The following is a 19,794-nucleotide window of genomic DNA, read 5'->3' on the forward strand; positions in this document are numbered from 1 at the left end:
TCGAACTCATAGATCCAACTGCCTTTGCCTGTCAAGTATTGGGATTAAAGGCATGCTCCACCGTGGCCAGCAAACAGAATATTTCTCAATCATAATTCTAACTATCAACGATGCTTTCTTTTTTTAATTTATATTTCTCATACTTTTACAGTTGCATTAATGTGTGATGACTGGACAAACAGCCTATCTAGTAGTTCTGAAGATGTGTCTCCTCGGAGTCTTACTGTGGAATGTAATTGGACTGCAGGACACTGCAGTTGCGTCCCCGAACTCCATTTGGTTGCTGGCCGACTGTACTACCTGTATCTTCACCTTTGCTGTAAAGAGAAAGGGGTCTCAGCCAAATGTTAGAGTCAATACTGCGCTCTCATCTGGAGACGCTCAGGTGTTTGATTCGGCTAGGTTGGTCCTCCCCCTCTTATAGGACATTATAGTGATTTTATGGTGCTCTCTTTGATTTGTGTTAAACTGAGTTTCTCTTTCTGAAACTCCTGTTACTGAGATGTTGGACCTCGTCATCTTGTTTCGGGGGAAAGGGTGTTGGAGGTGAATGGTGAGGGTAAGAGGAGGCTAAGTCAGGGTCTTACTGAAATAGCTTTAATTTAAGGCTGTCTTTGAACTTGAGATTCTCCCTGCCTCAGGGTTTGGAGTCCTAGGATTACAGGAATATGGCTCCAAGCCTGGCCCTGCCTCTTGTCTGCTGGGCAGTGGCATGGATGAAGGAGAGAGACACCTCTTCCTCCCTCTCATCCCTCACCCTCCATCCGTGGCAGACTGGAGTCCTGGGCATGGGAGAACTGGCTATGTCCCTCTCAGCTGTAACACTCCGGAGAGTGGACCCTTCACTGGGAAGGATAGAGCTGGTTCTGGTTGCAGGGGTTGTGAGTGAGCCAGCCCTGAGGGTGCGAGACTAAGAGAGCCTGGCTGTCTGACCATCTCAAACACCTCTCGGGCCTTTAGGGCCCACTCTGCCATGATGCCCAGGTAAGGGGCCAGCTCTGCATAGTTCTCAGATACTAACATGTCCCTAGGCATCAGCCCAGACCAAGGAGCATCCACCTGGCCTTGGTGGTAACAGATCTCTGCTGCTATAGAACTCTGGACCCAGATGTGGCCCCTGGTGGCAGTACAGGCCAGGATCCCACCATGGTCCAAGGTGGAATCACCAGCTACTCACGGTGAAGGCTATTACCCTCGAGTCTCCAGTTGTGCCTCTCTTCATTGTGCCCACATCCTTCTGTTTCTCTTTTCGTTTCCACCACTTATTTGCTCCTGTCAGTGGCTTCAGGAGTCACTGAGTATCTAGGGTCATCGCAGGAGTGCTGTGCCTCACTTGCCCATTATGGCATCTGGCAGGGGTCATCTCAAGCATGGTCTGCCTATCCCCGCTGGCCTACGTGGTGCCAGACTAGTTTCATCTCAGGCTAGTTCTCTGTCTGGGCTCTGTGGTGCCAGTCTGGTGGTTGTCCTAGGCTCACTCCTTGACTGGCCTGTCTGAGTGTGCCCTTTGCAAGGGTTGTCCATTTCAGGCTCATTCCTGCCCAGGGGGCCATAGGCTCAGGCAGGGTTCTTCTAGTCTCTGGGCTTGCCTCCCATCCTGGGAGCCTATCTAGTTCTGCCTGGTGCTGGGCTGGTGGTGGTGTCAGGCTGTCTCTTGTTTGGGCCTCCTGACACCAGACTAGTTGTGGTCTCAGGCTTGCCTTTTTCAGGGAATGTTAGGCTGCTATCATCCAGCTGTTCAGAGGTCCGAGCACAGAGCTTAGACGTAGCCTCTCTCTTCCACCTCCTGATGCACACATGACACAGCAGCCACACTGGCAGTGCCTCTGGGGGCAGGCACAATCAACTTTTAAAGTGTGGATCTCCAAGGGCAAACTCAGGTCATCAGGTTTTACCTGCTGAGCACCCTTGATGACCCTGTTTTGCCATGTTGCGGCTCAGCCTGCCAACTGTTTGGCTGTCAGTCTCCAGCTGTCAAGGAGCCAGCTATGGCATAACTTCTGCTGTTCATTTTAGTGGCTACACTGTCAGTGTGTTCTGCCACTTCTCTGAAAGCACCATGGCCTCTGCCGCTGCTTTCTTCATGTTACCAGCTAATTAACGTTGCTGAAGTAGTCAAGAAAAGATTACTCGAGAGGCAAGATCAGAGTAGACAGCACAGGAAGGTGTCTCCCAACTAAGTCAAAGACAACTTGGAGAGCCAGAAGAGAGTTGTTTGCCCCAATCCCAGCACACCTCTCAGACAGATGAAAGTTTCTGATTATACCAATCTCATAGCACTGTCTTTTCTGTCCCACTCACTAGCGCTGGTGTCCCTGTTAGTCAGTCAGAGGGAGGGATCCACCTGTGGCCTAGGTAGAAACAGGATAACCTAATCAGTGAAACTTGTGTTAGAAAAATGTCCAGTACAAACCGTCTCACATAGTTCTGGCTGGGCTGTGCCTTCGGAAGCCAGAGTAATCAGCTGCTATTGTCATGTGGTTTCCTCAGGGCCGCCATGGGCATTAAGAACACCTGGTGGTGGCTTCAAGGTAGTTGGACTGGCTGTTTGAGTGGCAGGTTTTTGTGGGGAGGGGTTTGGAATATTTCTGTTTGTTTAGCTGGGGTAGCATGGTAACAGTGCATGTAGGTGATCCCAGTGGGCATTTATAAAGCCCAGTCCCATTCATTAGTCTTAGCTTGCTTCTTTTGAAAGTGATAAAAATCCATCCTACCCTTTGTCTTGTTTTCAGATCTCATCCCTTGGCTTGCTCCCTGAGAAAGATTTCTCTGACCTCCCCAACCTATTGGTACTTACCTCCCTCGAAATGTCTCTTCCTGCTTGCACTTAGAGCCTCAGTTTCACATGTACTTATATAAATGCCTTCTTTCCCTCTCATCTGTATATTCCCCAAAGACAGGTTATGTCTGTGAGACTTTTGCTAAAACAGTGTAACAGTCCTAATCCATGTTAAATGTTAATAAATTAATGCTTACTATACAAAGAAATGAGCAGCCATTCTTATTTTAATCCTGGAAACATAAATCATTCCCATTTTTCAAATGAGGAAATTACGGCAAGGCTTGGATTCAGTGCTATGACATCTCTGGCAGAGGGGTGACGTCATTAACTCAGCATGCACAGTGTTCTGGTTTTGATCCCTAGCATGTGGGAAAAGTAAAAGATTGTGAACCTAAAACTTGCTGTTTAGACTTCTTCATTTATTAAATGGGAGATAATTCTGAATTATCTTTCTCTTTTGGCTCCTGTGAGGAACAAATGAGTGGGGTTTGTCTGTTTTTGTCGTTGTTACTGAAATTTCAGTACATTTTAACAAGTCTTGAATATATATATTTTTTGTGCTCATGCATGTGTGTGTGTGAGAAAGTAAGTAGAGTCCCAGTACCTGTGAGTGAGACCAGAGCAACTATCTGATACTCTAGATTTAGTACCTTACTCTAGTAAACCTCACAGTTATCAAGTATGCTAAGTGCTTTTAAAAGGTTCTAATTGAAGAGATACCTAAGTGCATGCCCAGAGTGCCACTATGGTACGTGAATATGTGATGGAGAGATGGGGAGACGGAGTATGTGTTGGAGAAATCGGAGAGAAAGCAAAGCAAGCTGTTGTGTACTGTGGAGTGAGGTGGAACTAAACAGCGGTGAGGAACAGGCAGATCTGAGGGCCATGGAGAGGCCCAGGCCAGGCCGCTGACATGTCTGGGTCCATGGCAGTACCGCAGCCTGGGTCTGTATTGATGTCTGTGGCCCGTGTTGCCACCAGAGGCCATCCAGATGTCAGTGGTCTAGGCTACTGCCTGAGACCATGTTGATGTCTGGGGGCCTTTAGTAGGGGGGAGGGTACACAAACTAATCTGAGTGTCTTGTGCTGCCACCTGAGACCCTGGTGACATCCTGGCCCATGCTGCATGTCTGGGTCTATGATCCTATTGTAGCCAAGGTCTGTGTTGTCTGAGGCCTGTGTTACCACCAACAGCCATTTGAATGTCCCTGGTATGGGTACCTGCCTGAGGTAATGTTGATGTCCAAGCACTGTGCTGAGCTGGCCCTGACCCTCACAGGCCGCCATACTCTGGAGACCTGGCTCTGCCCTTTTGTTTGGGCAGCATGGAAGAGCTAGTTCTAGGAGCATTGGTGCAGGGACGGTGGGGTTTGGGGATAGAGCTGGCCCCTCTCCTAGCTAGCTGTGGCGCTCGGAAGAGCTGGCCCCGCCCATCACTGGCTGCAGAACTCAGAAGAACAGACCCCAACCTCTCCTGGGCAGCATAGTAGAGTTGGCCCGGTGGTGGGGCATGGATGAGCCTGCTGCGAGTGTGTACGCAGGAGATCTGGCCTTTTGCTTGGGCAAAGCAGAAGAGTTGGCCCTGGTGGCAACAGGCTCAGGAGAGTGGATAGGTTGACCAACTCAGCTTCCACACAGGCCCAGATCCAGGACTCTGAGTTAACCCTGCCCAACATTCACCCCATCTATGAACTGCTGGAACATGTGAAGGGGCCGGTCCCACAGAGCCAGAGCTTCAGGACCTCCATGGCACCTGGAGGAGTTGTGGTGAGGATTCAGTATTGATAATGCAGCAGAGGCCTCAAACCAGACCAATGAACATTTGCAAGTAAAGCAGTTTGGGCAAAAGGGTGTACTGTGTGACATGCCATAACACACCACAGCTTCCATGGCAAGGTGGGGGTTTTTTGTTTATTTATTTCTATTTTTTGTTTTCTTTTGTGGGGGGAGGTTGCAAGGATGGAGGGTAGATATGAAGAGATGGGGAGATGAGTGGGATTGGGGTGCATGATGTGAAAGTCACAAAGAACAATAAAAAAGTTTTTTTTTTAAGGCTTTAATTTCTATAATATTCTTCCTATTAGGTATCAGTATGCTTGTGTAATTGACTAGAGAGAAGAGGTTCAATGTGGTCTGGTTAGTATAATAGCAAGGAGGTAAATCAAAGTCTCTGACATTATAACATGTATTGTTATTGTCTAGTAACCTTCTGTGTTTTTCTCCTACTTTAGAATCTTCTTAGTAGTAAAAATTACTGTAAATAAATAGTAGCATACTGTGAATGTCCTGGTCTCTGAGCAAATTGTAAACTACAAGTATCAAACATTGCAAATTCTCCCATCTTAATTACTCTGTAGAACAAGATCCTGTTGGTATGTAACTATTTAGATGTGTTTCCTGAGGAATACTTTTTATTCCTTAATGCTGGTGCTGCTTAGAACAGCGACCGCATCTCTCACTCTCGATCTGTGTAACGTCAGGCAGAATGTTTGTTTGTTCATTGTTTTTAACTTCAACTAAACAAAACCAGAAAACTATTGATAGACTCTGGAAATATCCCTGACCTCATCTTTTCTACAGAAAGGAGCTCAGCTGGCTGAGATGTGAGGCAGCTTGCCCCCTTCCTTGATCCTTTTTATTGCGTGTTCTTATGCAATATACAAACTCATGTTTTTAGAAGCTTGTGGGATATTTTCTTTGTTGTTTGAGTGAAGAAGGAAGTGGATCAGAGTAGAAAATATAACAAATATTGATCTAATGAAAGACTTTAAATGTTTAATAATCTTGAGGTTTTATTTTTAAACCATGTTTGTCCCCAGTAAACATTGAATAGATGTATCCTGGTTGGTAATTGGGCAAAAGAATAAAAGCTAAGTAACTTTATCTTTTGAGGCAGGGTCTCATGTAGTACAGACTGGCCTCAAACTTACTATGTAACTAAGTCTGCCAATGAGCTCCTGCTCTTCCTCCAAAGCGCTGGATTACACTGTCACATCCTGCTGCAGACTTTGTTGCTGCTGTTTGTCGAGTGAAGAGGAACAGCATTGGTGTACACTCCTTTTGCTGCTCAACCATCAACCCCAAGTCGTCATCATTCACACTGGGACTGTGTAGCTCATCTATTTTAGTCATAGCTCTTCTGATGTCTGTGCTGTAGCTAGCTGTTGCACCTCTGACTCACCTACTAATGTTAGCTTGTCTCATGAATTAGCATGAAGTTTGTGTCTGTTCACTGATGACTTAGCATGAAACCCTCCAGATCTCAAGCCTGGCTCTTTGCCTCTCTTGCCTTACATATTCTTGCCTGGAAAGATGAATCATTTGCCTCAACTTCTATTGATTTTATGATTCTCAAATCTGTAACTTTGCCCTTATCCTGATCCACATGTGTCTTTCCTGTTGGTGGCCAAAATTTTCCAAAATAGAAGCAACTCTCCAGCCCCCTAATTCTCTTCAACAATCATTTCGATTTTAGATTTCAGATGACAGGTGTTGTTAATGGGATTTGTAAGGCTCTAAAACTACAGCCTTAATATGATAGTCCATAGGTGTATGAGACTGTTTGATTAGAAATAAATGTGAATGTTTTGATCAGTCACCATGGCCACATTTCAAGCACTCAGAAGTTACACGTGGCTACCATGTTGCATAGTTTAGATGTTACCATGTTGCATAGTTTCCCATCATCTTAATGTTCTGTCTGTCGGCTGCGCTTTAAAGCTTAGTTCTGATTTTCTTCACATTGCCACTTGATCTGTCTTCATTGCTTTAGTTCCGTTCTGTTGCTGTGTTAAAACTCTAACCAGAATCAACTTGGGGAGGAAAGCATTTATTTGGTTTATACTTCCAGGTCATCGGTGAGGGAAATCAGGGCAGAAACTCTAAAAGTAGAACTCAGTGGAGGAATGCTTACTGGCTTGGTCTCTGACCCCTGCACAGACTAACCTAATGTAAATAATTCCTCAGTAGAGACTCCCTCAGGTGACTTTAGGCTGTGTCAAGTTGACAGCTGAAACTAACTAGGACACTCATCAACCTTGCAGGCCATTTTTCTACAACCATATCCCTGATTATATTCACATACTTACAAGTTACTTATACCTTCATTTGTATCCTAGATTTTTTAGTTGCACCTTATAATAAAATAGCTTCTTTGGGATAGTACAGCTATTGACAAATCACAGATGACTGTAATAGTGATACACAAAATTTTTATTACCAAAAGTAGATATTGGGTTGATTTGGCACACAAGCCTTAGTTTATGAGCTTTGACATAGAACTTTAAAAATATGTAATATTCTAACCATAGAATGATCTCAAAGAATAAGGAATACACATTTTAATGTCTTCAAAAATGAAATACTATTACTATAACAATGGAATCCTGTGTGATTCCTCCTAGGACATCTCCTTCTTGACTGCTTTGTAACTACTATTCTGACAGCAGAATGTGGTCTTTGATGATATTATGTAGGTTTGTTTGTTTGAAATGAGATCTCACTATATAGCCCTGGCTGGTCTGGAACTTTCTATGTAGACTGTTGGACTGTAACTCAAAATATTTGTCTGCCCATGCCTCCTGACTGCTGGGATTAAAGGGATGTGTCATTACACATCCAGGTTTGTTTTAAGTAGTATCTTAAAATGCAAATCAGAACATGTAATCTGTTCCTATCCTCTAGGAATCTGAATGAGTTCACAGAATAGAAAATGTATAAAACTGTGAGAGTAGTGTTTAGAGTGGCAGGAGATTGGTTTTTAAATGAAGAGGTAACAGAAAAATGGATCAATTTTAAGTATATCGTGGGCCTCGTTTTAGCAGGTATGTATCACTACATAATCACAGCTAATATTTAGAATACTTGTCTTCCTTTGTTATGTTTGGTTCTTATCATAATACAGTACATCTTTACATTCCATCATTACCACACAGTTGTATAAATCAGAAATCCTGGTGGACTTAGCTGAGTTTTATGCCTAAGGCCTCAAGAGAAAGGAGAAAGGCGTTGTTGGGGCTGTGTTGTCTGGATATTCTAGAAAATAATCTGTTTCCAGGGTCCTTCACATTGGCAGAGTCCACTCTGTAGTTGGATTTGATTTTTTATTTTTTTGATGGCTGTAGGCTGGGGTCATTCTCGGCTACAAGAGTTTACTGTTACATTATAGAGACCACCTCTATTAAGAAACCAGCAGTAGCATGATAGATCACAGCTGTGGGTTCCTGTTGTCTATCTCTGACTTCCTATTTTGCTACTAGCTGAAGAGAACACCCTGGCTTCTCTGTTGTAACATCACATTCATCAGCCTCATCTTTGCTCACAGGCCAGCCAATTGTGCCGTCATTGCGCGACTCTGCTGACATGGGTGGTCTTGCACATACTTCGTTAAACATTTCTAAGTAATATTGTTCACTGTTACAACAGCTGTTATGTTTTAATCTTTTCTTTCAGTAGTTTTTGCTTGTATCTGGAAATGAAATTAATGTTTTTAGTTATTGATACGTCACAGCTACTATTCTGCTCTTTGAATGTAACAGAAGGGAGTTTAGTGGCTGAAACAATAGCACCATTTATTTTACTGCAATATCTGCACTTTGGTTAGAGTCCAATAGAGAGAATTTATCTCTGCACCACTACCTATCAGCTAAAGTGCTTCAAAGTGTGTGTGTGTGTGTGTGTGTGTGTGTATAAAATGAATACAATATGATATGATATAAATAATATAAATGTCTATATTATCTATATAATAATTTATAAATAATATAAAAATAGTTTTATATTAACTAAAGAAATTTTTTTCCTAATTTATATTTCTTCTGTTTTATTGCACTGGTTAGGATACTCAGTTTAATGTAAAATATAAGTACTGGTTGAACATACTAATATTAGATGTTCTATGAAACCAAGAAAACTAACATTTCAAAAATTGTAGTAAAATATACATAACATAAAACTTCCTGTTTAAGCCAGTTAAGAACACAGTTCATTGGCATTAAAAGCAGGTTCATTGTTATGAAACTATTAGAGCCATTTAACCCCAAGACTTTCTCATCTTCGCTGACCTAAACTCTAGCCTTTGGATAGTAACTCCTCTTTCCCCAGCATACGTGTACGTGAGTGTGCATACACACACACTTAAGTTGAAGGCATTTTTTTTTACTTAACGAGTAAATTTATTGTTTTTTGAGACAGAGTTTTTCAGTCTAACCCTGCCTGTCATGGAACTCTCTGTAGACCAGGCTGGCCTCACACTCAGGATTTGCCTGCCTCTGCCTCCCCAGGGCTTAAAGGTGTGTGCTGCGGCCACCCGGCTAGTGCTGACAACCTTAAAAGAAAGAAGAGTCGATACAAAGGCAATAATTGACATGAGTTATGTCCTTAGTTGACAATAGTTGAATAAAAAATTTTTGGAGGGTGGGGGATTTCTAGACAGGGTTCTTCTGTGCAGCCCTGGCTGTCCTGGAACTCATAACTCATAGATTCCCCAACCTCTGCCTCCAAAGGGCTGGGATCAAAAGCATGTGCCACTATGCCCAACTCAAAACAAAAAACAAACAAAACAAAAAAAATAAAGTGATTTGTTCATCACTTAACTTAAACATTTTTTATTCCCTGTATCTTGTCTTTCCACAGCTTCTACCAGTGGTTCTCAAACTTCTTTTGTTTCAGAACCACTTTTTGCTCTTAAAAATTATTAGAACCTAAGAAGCTTTTGTTGGTGTGGGGAGTAATTACTGTATTAGAAATTCAAACTGAAAATTTTTAAGACAATATAATGTCCGAGAACAGATTTCTCTGACTACCAGAAACCCTGAGTCACCCACATCCGTCCTCTGAAAACTCTGCCCCATGCCTCGGAGGGAGTGAGAGTGGGCAGACTAAGAGTGTCTCGGCGCCTAGGAAAACAGTGCGACCTAAGGGCTCCTTGTAAGGGCTTTCAGGATCTGTCCTATGACTCCTTGCTCCCACCCTGGAATCATGTGCTGTGTAAATAATCTGATTTCTACCTTCAGTTGGAAGAATTCCAAGAGTAAAGTTGAGGAACTCATTGATTATTTCAGAGTTGTGGAGTTTCGGGAATATTAGACCTCGGCGTCAGAGGGCAGCTTCTTCCCGCAGAACCTCATCTTGTTAGGGGAAACAGCACGTACGTGTGGCAGAGAAAAGGACAAGTGATGGGCTGTCCGTTGCAGGCAATAAACTGATTTGATCTCCACTGAACTGACTGACAGTTTATAAGCTAAGTTGCACACTTCTGTATGGTAGGTTTGCTTGACTGCTTATGATTCTCTCTTGACATGTAATTAACTATAAACAAAAGTGATGTAACTTAGAGTGTTTTACCTAGTGTGTTGCATTTGATAACTTGTTTGGAAAGGTTTGAGTAAATAGAGACCTGAAATTATTGTTGCCTTCAAGTTATTTTAAGATTCAGTTCTCATTTTTTAAAAAAAATCCAGATTATTTGAAATAAAAAGATCCAGTTCTCAGAAGTGTTTGTTTCTCAACTACACATACTTCCTCTATTTAAAACCAAGACCACAGAATTACCCGGGGACACCTAGGTTTCCCATACCTGTAGAACAACTAAAAAGTGGAAGTAGAAGGGCAAAAACTACATTTTAAAAATGCACATGAAAATCCAGGCTCAAACATTGTAATATTGGTGATGGAAAGCAGGAGGTGTGAGCAGAGCTTAAGCAGATGCACAAGCATGGTGCCTTCCCATTCCCAGCTCACCATGTATCTATTTATTCCATGGAAGAACCAACTCAAAAGTGCTCTAGATCAAAGCTGGGCAAGAATGGTGAGTGACAGCTGTGTGTGCCCCACCACCCATGAGCACAGTTTGCTGTCCATGCATTCATCCTCAGAGTTCTGGGTAGCCTGCTGCAGCTTCAGAAGTCTTATCAAAGCTTTCTCACAGCATCTTTATCTGAGTATATTTTCAACCCCGGGGGCTTCTTTATTAGTGTGTATCCTATCTCCATCCTCCATATCCACGACCTACTTTATCAAGGCAGAGAACTATTGGGTGTCTTACAAAAGGGACACTATTGTATTGAGAGTTGTAACTTTAAAAAATGAAAGTTTGCAAGTAGGTTTCATTTAAGGGCCAGTTTTAATAACCGAGTATCAGCTGGTTAGAGTGTAAAGTGTTTTCAAACCTGCTGTGCCAAATCCCCTAACACTGTGTTATAGGCATGCATCAAAACATTGAGTAGTACTTCATTAATATTTATTTTTATGTATTAGTTAAAATGAGAAAGATTTTTGGTTCAAGTTTAATAAGTTAATTTGTTGATATGTTAGCATTATCTTATTAGCATACAGCATGGTAGATTTCACAGAGCCTTTTTCACACACATACACACACTCATACTCTCTGTTACCTCTTCTGATCCTCTTTCTACTTTTATGTCATGTAAGTGTGTGGGGCAGGGGTGCATGTGCTCCCATGTAAATTTAATGGAGAGTTTCCATATGAAGAATGCAGTGTTCGTTACACTGCTCCGGTTTCTATTACATACTGTGACCTCTGCTTCCATCTGTTTTCCTGCAGAAGTCATCATTTTGTTCCTTACAGCTTAATAAAATGTCATTGTTTGTGTAAGTGTTTGTCTTAATAGGGTTTCTCTTTAAACCATTCAGCTTTTTAGGCTGGATTCTTAGCTTGGCTCCATTTTGAGTTGATTCTTGGTCAGGATGTGGGTCTAGTTTTGTTCTCACATGTGTGGAGAGACCTAGTTTTCAAAGAGACATTTGTTAAAAGACTGTCTTTTTCCAGTGAATATTTGTACTGCTTGGTCAAAGAGGAGGTGCTTGTAAAAGTGCGGGCTTATTTCTGGGTCCTTTATTCTCTTCCATTGTTTTGTGGCTTTGTCCTATGCTGGCTTTGTTATTATAGCGTGTTATCTTTATATAGCTATAAATGAGGTGTTTTGCTTGTTTACAAGAAGACTTAGTGTCACAGAAGCTCAAAACTGATGTTATGAGAGGATTGATTTTCCAAGTTCAAATGCTTTAAAAATTGAATTTGAGGCAGGCATGGTGTTGCACACCTTTAATTCAGCGCTCTGGGAAACAGAGGCAGGCTTATTTCTGTGGGTTCAAGGCCAGCCTGGTCAAATAGTGAGTCCAGGACAGTCAGAGGTTAAGTAGAGAGACCTTGTCTTGAAATTGAATTTGAGATTAGAGATCTTGAAACAAGGTATGAATGGGATTGAGAAGTGTCTGGAGCGCTAAGACCTGGGGTTTATCTTGCTGCCCTGGTTTCTGGTGTGTGGTAGGTCTTCTCTACACCTCTTCAAAGAATTTTCTTAATATCCTTTCTGACTCAGAACTCTCTTGTGTTTTCTAGCATATTAATTTCCTTAATATATGGTGCCTCCTTTGCTTCATATTCTGTTGGGACACCAGAACTTCCTAAGTTCCTTCTGCCCTTCCCCAACTTTTGAAATTTGATGTGAACAAGTAGAAGAGTAGTAGTGTGTGCATCAGGACATCTGAGGCTTTAGAGAGGGTGAACTCTTGACCATAGAAAGAAGTAGGCCATGGCAGGTGTGGCAGTTCAGGCTAACATGTGGAGTTTGGGGTTGACTGAGGCAGGGATCACTGTGTCTTCAAGGCCAGCCTGCTATACAGTGTGAGATCTTGTTTCAAAACTCAAAACTGAAAGAAGGAAATAAAGCAGCTATGCATTGTTTGGCCATGAAAGCCCTCATCAAAAATAGACTGGTTGCTTTACTGTGCTTGTCAACTGCTGAGATCTTGTTTGCTCATCTACAGAACTAGGGCTAAGTAGTGCCCTGTATTGCAATCCATAGTTGCAATAGAAGGGATTCTTCAACTATTCATTTTTCTTTCTGCCTTTCATCATCTTATTAATGAAACTTCTTAAAGTAAGCTCTTATATGTAGTAATTAATTTCTCACTTCACAGTAAAGATGATGATAAGTAAGGAGTAAGAGAGGGCTAAAGAAACAGCTCAGCAGTTAAGAACTTTGCTCTTGTAGGGCTCAGAGTTCAATTCTTGGCACCCACATGACATCTCACAACCATCTGTAACTCCAGTTCCAGATGACACCCTCTTCTGACCTCCCTGGGCACCATGCATATATGTAGTACTTAGGCATACATGTGAGCAAGACACTTAAACATGTATGATAGTATAATAAATCTCCAGAACAAAAGAACAAGATTACAATTGCTTCTGCTCTAAACCGGTGAAGACTAATATTAGTTTTTCCCTTAGAGAGCTGATTTATCTTTCTGGCATAAATAGAGAGTAGTTGCTTCACCTGAGTGGCCAAGCAGGACCAACACAGTTATAGTTCATGGGGGGTTTCCAGAAGACACTGTTGGTGCTCTTCCTCCTCCTAGTCTTTTACTTCATTTGGTCAAACATGCAGCTGTACCAGGAAACTGAGGACTTTCCGTTGTTGTTCTTGCCCCAAATAGAAGTATTCTAAAGTCTACCCTTTGAGAGTGAATTCAGAAGAACCCTTTTAAGTGAAGGAAGCATATGATGTTTGTGTTTTTGTCAGCTAGGATTTCTTTGCTCAGCCATATGGAAACGGGAATTTTATCTGCTATACTGACTTTGGCCTCATTTCCTCTTAAAGGCATGATTGATTACAAGTAGATATTTAGAACTTATAAGACTGTGAAAAAAAAGACTTCAAGTCACTGGGAAAGTAACAAATTATGAAAGAGGATGTTTAGGCTCTGAGAAATTGTTTTTTATAGCATACCAACCTAAAATTTGATGATGTGTATGTGTAAGATAAATTGACAAAAATATGAGCGAATATTTACCCAGTCTTAGTGTTAGAGTGTGATTTTAATGTATTCCAGCAAAGACAAGTACTACATAGAAAAACAGCAATAGATTTGACAATTCCAAATGTAAACACCCTCCCTCAAGCATGTGTGTGCACATACAAAGACCTGCATGAATGTGTGTGTTATAGTAGAGACAGCTTAGTGACCTGGCCGCATCTAGCACCAGTAGAGGAGTCTAGGAAGTGCAGTTTCCCTGTGTATGCAGGAGGAAAGGAAGGATGGTTTCTGCCACAAACTACAGTTTATGGTCACATGATAACATAGAATTAAGTATGAAAAATAAAAGCACCTAAAAGGAAAAAATACAAATTCGGTTTTAAAAATAGAAGTGCAGAAGTCTAGCTGATGGTTAGTTGATTTTTGACATGATACCAAAACCATTCAAAGGAAGAAAGAATGTTTTTAAGCAGGTGGTGCTGGTCACAGCTGAATGTCCACATGCACAGAAAATTATTAAACCACTACTGCCATGTATAAAAATTAATTTAAAATGAACTAGAGACTTAAATGTCAATGATAAAACTGTAAAACTCTTAGGAAGTAAAGTGTAAGTCTATATGACCTTAGGCAGGGCTTTCTTAAATACCACCAAAAGCATAATAAAGTGGGGGTTGAGTGCTGAATTGAAAGCTATGAAGAAAATGAAAAGACAACTACAGAATGGGAGAGAAAATTCAGAAAGATTATGTATCTGAAGCTGTGTATGTTGGTGTATTGGGAAGTGGAGTCAGGAAGTCGAGGAGTTGAGCTTCCTGAGACCTTCTGTTCACACACACCCACGGGGAAGGAAGGGAGAGAGAGAGAGAAGGGGCGGGAGGAGGAGAGAGAAAAGGGAAGAGGAGAGAGAGAGCGCATGCGAACACTTTGGGTAAGAATCCAGTATCATATGAAAAGAAACCTTGTACCTAGCTAATCTTTGACAGTAGCCTTATATAGTATCTCTTGTATTCACAAAGCCCTGTAAGGTAGGTAATATTTTCATTTTACTGATCAGGAAACTGAATCTCAAGCCAAACAGCCAGGGTCAATTTCTTAGGCTCAACTAAACATTTGCGCGCGCGCACGCGTGCACACACACACACTTATTCATACTCTGCACTGGTCTACTCCAAACCTACAGAACAAAAGTGATTAGTTTACCAGCAAGGCAGCATCTGGAGTTCCACGTTGTGGGAAGTTTCTCTCTGTAGCAGTCTCTACAAGAGCTCCTGCAGCTACTGAGAGCTGCCCCCTCCCTCCCAGCCCACTTCCCCCAGTGTCCCAGGTGAGATTCATGTCCAACAAACTGAGGTCAGTTTGTGGTTTTGTTTTTTATTCTTTTAAATACAATTTTATTTTTAATATAGAAAATACTTTTAAAAAATGTTCAAAAGTCAAATCCACTAACTCAGGACATTCTGTTCTCATTTTAATCCCTTCCTTCTCACCCAGCCCTTCATCTGTCACTCTCTTCGTTTCTTCCCTTTTCATTAAAACTGTTTCACTAATTCAGGTGTGATGTGAATTTTACCTCTACTGTCTTTCCATAATCAAAGGCAAACCCCTTAATGATTGGTGAACTCATAGGGAGTCGGGAAACAGAGGGAGTTTTTCTGAAGACTCCAAAGTCATGAACACATGGAACGTGGTCATTTCCTACAGAATTGCCTGTCTTTCCCCCAGGAGTTGAGCCTTCCAGATCGTCTCTGCTGTCCAAAAGGCCCATTTTTTGTTTGTTTGTTTGTTGTTTGTTTGGTTTTTTTGTAACTCAATTGATGATGTGTTACTTGTCCTTTATAAAGCCTGACAGCTCGTTTGCCTCCGCCTCCTGTGCATGTGGGATCATTGCCCAGCCGGAGCAGGCTTAAATCCTTCCATTAATGTTGAGATTTTCATCCCTATTCTGGGAAATTACTCTTTTCTCTCTTCTGTTGTTTTTATTGCTTTTGAATGTTTTTCTTGCATTATACCTTATTTGTTGATATTGCTTATAAACACTACTGATACAGTGTTAATTTTTGTTATTTTTTTAAAGATGTATTTATTTTTTACTTTATATGAGTGCTGGGACTTCTCAGGAACAAGTGCTCGTAACCACTGAGCCATCTCTGCAGCCTTCTTAATCTTGGTATCACAGAATTCACCCCTTATGACTACAAAATTCAGTGGTTTTTCTTAGAAAATAAATATTTATACTCACTTCATAACTCAGATTACATTTCCACCCCCTCCAGATGTTTCTTTGTGGCTATGTACGGTTAGTCCCTGCTCCTGCCTCTGCTCCAGTCTGCTTTCTGTCGATAGATTTCAACTTTGCTGGCCATTTTATATGAATGGACTCCTATACTGTGATCGCTTGTATCTGACTTTGTTTAGTTAGAATATTCTTTAGTCTTCTCCACATTCTAGCATGTAGTTCATCACTTTTGGTTGCTGGATTGTACTGTAATTTTTTTTTTTTTTTTTTTTTGTAATGCCACATTTTTGTTTATTAGCTCCCTGGTTGAAAAAATGTGTGTGTGGGAGGGCAGCTCTTATGAACAGTTTTCTACAAATACTAATTGATGTTATGGATAGATACATAACATATATAGGAAAGAGATTTATGAATCATGGGTGAATTTTTGTGTAACTTTTTTTGAGAAACTGCAAATTACTTTCCAGCTTACCAACATTTGCTGATCGCTGCCTTTGGGTCATAGCCATTCTTGCTGTGGTGTTTGCTTTGCTTGTTTGTGTTTGTCTTTCTGTGTGTGTGTGTGTGTGTGTGTGTGTCTGTGTGGGTGTGTCTGTGTCTGTGTATGGTCATGAATGTGGAGGCCAGAAGATAGCTGTGGGGATGGATTTTCTTCTTTTACTGTGTCCGTCTCAGGACACCAGGCTTGGCAGCAGGCACCTGCTTTGGTTATTTTGTTGTTGTTGTTGTAACGATGCTCGGAAGCAACCCTCAGGCCCTCGGCATAGGAAGCAGATGCGTTGCCCCCGGCTTAGGTCTTGTGGAGTCCCTGGCCTTTTGCCTTCATATGCGTTCTTCTAAAGGTAAATGGTGCTGGACTTCAGGGCCTGAGCAGTCACTCACATGTCATATTGGTGAAATGTTTCATTGGATCATTTGTCAGTTTTCAAAATTAGGTTGTACTTTTTACTAAATTATGCGCTTATATAGTCTGTTTTTTATTTACTTTTTTAAGCCCTGTGTATTTATTTGTCTGTATAGCCCTAGCTGTCCTGGAATTCACTCTGTAGACCACACTAGCCTCAAACTCAGAGACCTTTCTGCCTCTGTCTTCCAAGTACTAGGATTAAAGGTGTGGGCCACCAAGCCAAGTTATGAGCTTATATATTCTAAGCAAGAGTTCTTTATAAAAGACTAGCTTGCCATCATGTTCTCCCAAGCTGTATGTAGCTTCTTATTTTTATGGTTTTACATGCATGAGTATTTCTGGAAACAATCTACATGTCCCTCAACTGAGGAGTGGAAACAAATTGTGGTCCCCAAGTGGGTTCTCCAGTATGGGGAACAGGGGCAGTCACTGGCATGAACTCAGTTGCCTGCTGTTTGTCACCTCCGCCTGGTGAGGTGGCCTTACTAGGCAACAGAGAAAGAGGATCCAGATAGTCCTGATGAAACCTGATAGGCTAGACTCAGATAGTAGGGGAGGAGGACCCCCCCCCTGTTGGTGGACTAGGGGAGGGACACAGGAGGAGGGGGCCCGGAGGAGGAGCCTACAGTCAGCATACAAAGTGAGTAAATTTAAAAAAAGAAAAAAAAAAGTTTATAGTGAACTTTATTGCTGAAACCTACTAGACACAGATTTTAAATCGCCTATTTTAATGTGTTCAAAGAACTAAAATGAATCATGTCTAAACAGCAGAAGGAAAATATAAACTTGATCACCAAATTTTTAAAAATTATGAGTAAGGAGAATTGAAAGTTAAAAAGTGAAGCAGAGGCAGGGAGGCAGAGGCAGGTGGATCTTTATGAGTTCAAGGCCAGGGATACACAGTGAAAAACAAAACAAAAAAAAAACAAAAACAAAAACAAAAAAGTGAAATAACGGTGCTAGAGTATAGTGTGGTGTGGGGTGTGGTGTGGTGTGGTGTGGTAGAGCATTTGTCTGATATGTTAGGGCCTTAGTTTAGATTCCTCAGGACTGCCCAAATAAGTAATAAATAGAGAGGATTGGCAACAAAGTTGAGCTAGTAGAAGAATCTGAACTTGAAGGTAGAAGTGTTGGCAATTATCCAGTCCAAGAATGAGTGATTAATACTGGTCTGCCTTGAAGGACAATGCATAAGGTTTGGTTTGATAGTATATGACTCTTAGCACTTGAGAGGTGAAAGCAGGAGAATTAAGAGTCCATGGCCTGGCCTGGTGCCACACACCCTTAATCCCTGCACTTAGGAGACAGAGGAAGGTGGATCTCTGTGAGTTCGAGGCCAGCCAGGTCTACATAGCAAGTTTGAAGACAGCCAGGACTACATAGAAACCTTGACTGGGGGTTGGGGGGAAGAGGAAAGAAATTCAAGTCCAGCCACAGTTGCATAGCAAGTTCAAGACCAGCCTTGACTACATGAAACCTGTTTCAAAAAGCAAGTATGAAAGGAGTCACTGCAGAAAACACTAATTATAAAACACTGTGATAGATTATAATTAGACATATGTTTTACACAGTAGTAACAGCCAGAGAGGGAAGAAAATGGAGCAGTACAGGAACAAATTTGCTGTGTGCTGTTAATAGTATGCTGTATTAATCCAAACCAGATTGTTTTGAAATAAAATGCGGCTTGTAACCTCCAGGCACATGCTACAAACATCATTCCTAAAAACATGGTGAAAGAAATAAGGTAATTAAAATAGCACACAAAAATACTCTTTAACAGACTCCATGAGAAGCTGTTATTTCATTTTATAGGTGAAGAAACAGACTGGAAGATTATGTTATATAAACTCATGACACAGTCAGACTCAGAAACCAAGTCTGTCACTAAAATCCCTTACTATGGTAAAAGGGAAATCATTGAGGTTTTCTGGTAGAGATAGTTCAGTTTTATTATTTTAATAAGCATCTTTATTATAAGTAACATTCTTTTGACTTCAATCAGGAAAGTTAAAGAAGATTAGTGTTTCTAGAGTAATATTGCTCGGAAATGGCGGGACTGGGATTTGAGTACGAGTATGTGCTGCTGGAGACTTGCTCTTGGCCCACGCTGCGGCGACCCTGCAACCTGACTTCCGTGGTTGCAGCGCATTCACAAGCGGATGGCTACGGTAGTTGGGCAAAACCTCTCTCAGCCTGACTTCTCTTCCTGCCAGTGGGGACTGCAGTGGAGGCACAAACTTTAGAAATGCAGGACTAGACTTTTTCCTTGCTTTGCTTCCTAATTCAGACAAAAAAGTATCTTATTTGCTTCCTCTTGACAAAACCTTAACTAACTCGGAGCTTTTAAATAAAACAACTCAAGAAACGCTAGACAAGGTGTTTCTAATTTTACTTCTTATCGATTGACAGACTGAGTCATGGCTTAACATATTTACACTGAGAAACGCAGCCCAGGGGCTTGCTTTGATTTCTTTAGATTTATAAAAGGCTATTTTTTTTTTACTGGTACAATTTAGGGACTTCTGAAAAAAAATGATAAAAGAAAGTTGGCAATCAGTGTTTTCTTCCAGTATCAGCAGAGCAGGACTGAAGGATTTTTATGATTTAATTTTAAGCCAGCTCACATGTATCATCTTGATATTTATTTCCTTGACTTTTGCCCTGCACTATTTTAGAAATGCCGATCGTTCTCAGAAAAAGAAGAGCTTGTTTTTTTAGGCTGCATGAAGGAAGACCTCAGCATAATACTGAGTACAGAATCTGACCTTCCTGACTCTAAATAAGGAGGCCACTGTTTAAACTTCTCTCTTGAGGGGAAATTACATCAAATGCTTAGAAAAATGACATGTTTTTTTTTTTCTCCTAATTCCTAGCTCATCATGATTTTCCTCATTGAGCAAGTTCCAGGAAATTTATACTGTTCCTGTAAATTAAAGTTAGAGGTTGAGTAGAGGACCCTAGAATTCCAAGTTTCTGAATTTGCCTTTAGGATGCCCCCTTTTTTAGTTTCTATTTTGAGTACTTGCCCTTATGAACTTGGATTCCATACTCAATGGATTTTAGTAATCGTGCAGATAGAACGAG

The 19,794-nt window shown here is 41.4% G+C and overlaps 1 protein-coding gene and 1 pseudogene across 2 annotated transcripts in view; one reads left to right on the forward strand and one right to left on the reverse strand.

Moving 5' to 3' along the window:
* The window catches only part of Fchsd2 (FCH and double SH3 domains 2), a 164,668-nt gene that overhangs the window by 92,845 nt on the left and 52,029 nt on the right, over nt 1-19,794 (forward strand). The window lies entirely within an intron of this gene.
* LOC129688779 (small nucleolar RNA SNORA17) lies at nt 1,712-1,837 on the reverse strand (annotated as a pseudogene).

Source organism: Psammomys obesus, unplaced genomic scaffold (genome assembly GCF_907164565.1).
Source record: "Psammomys obesus unplaced genomic scaffold, mPsaObe1.curated_primary_1811, whole genome shotgun sequence".
NCBI classification, from domain to species: Eukaryota; Metazoa; Chordata; class Mammalia; order Rodentia; family Muridae; genus Psammomys; species Psammomys obesus.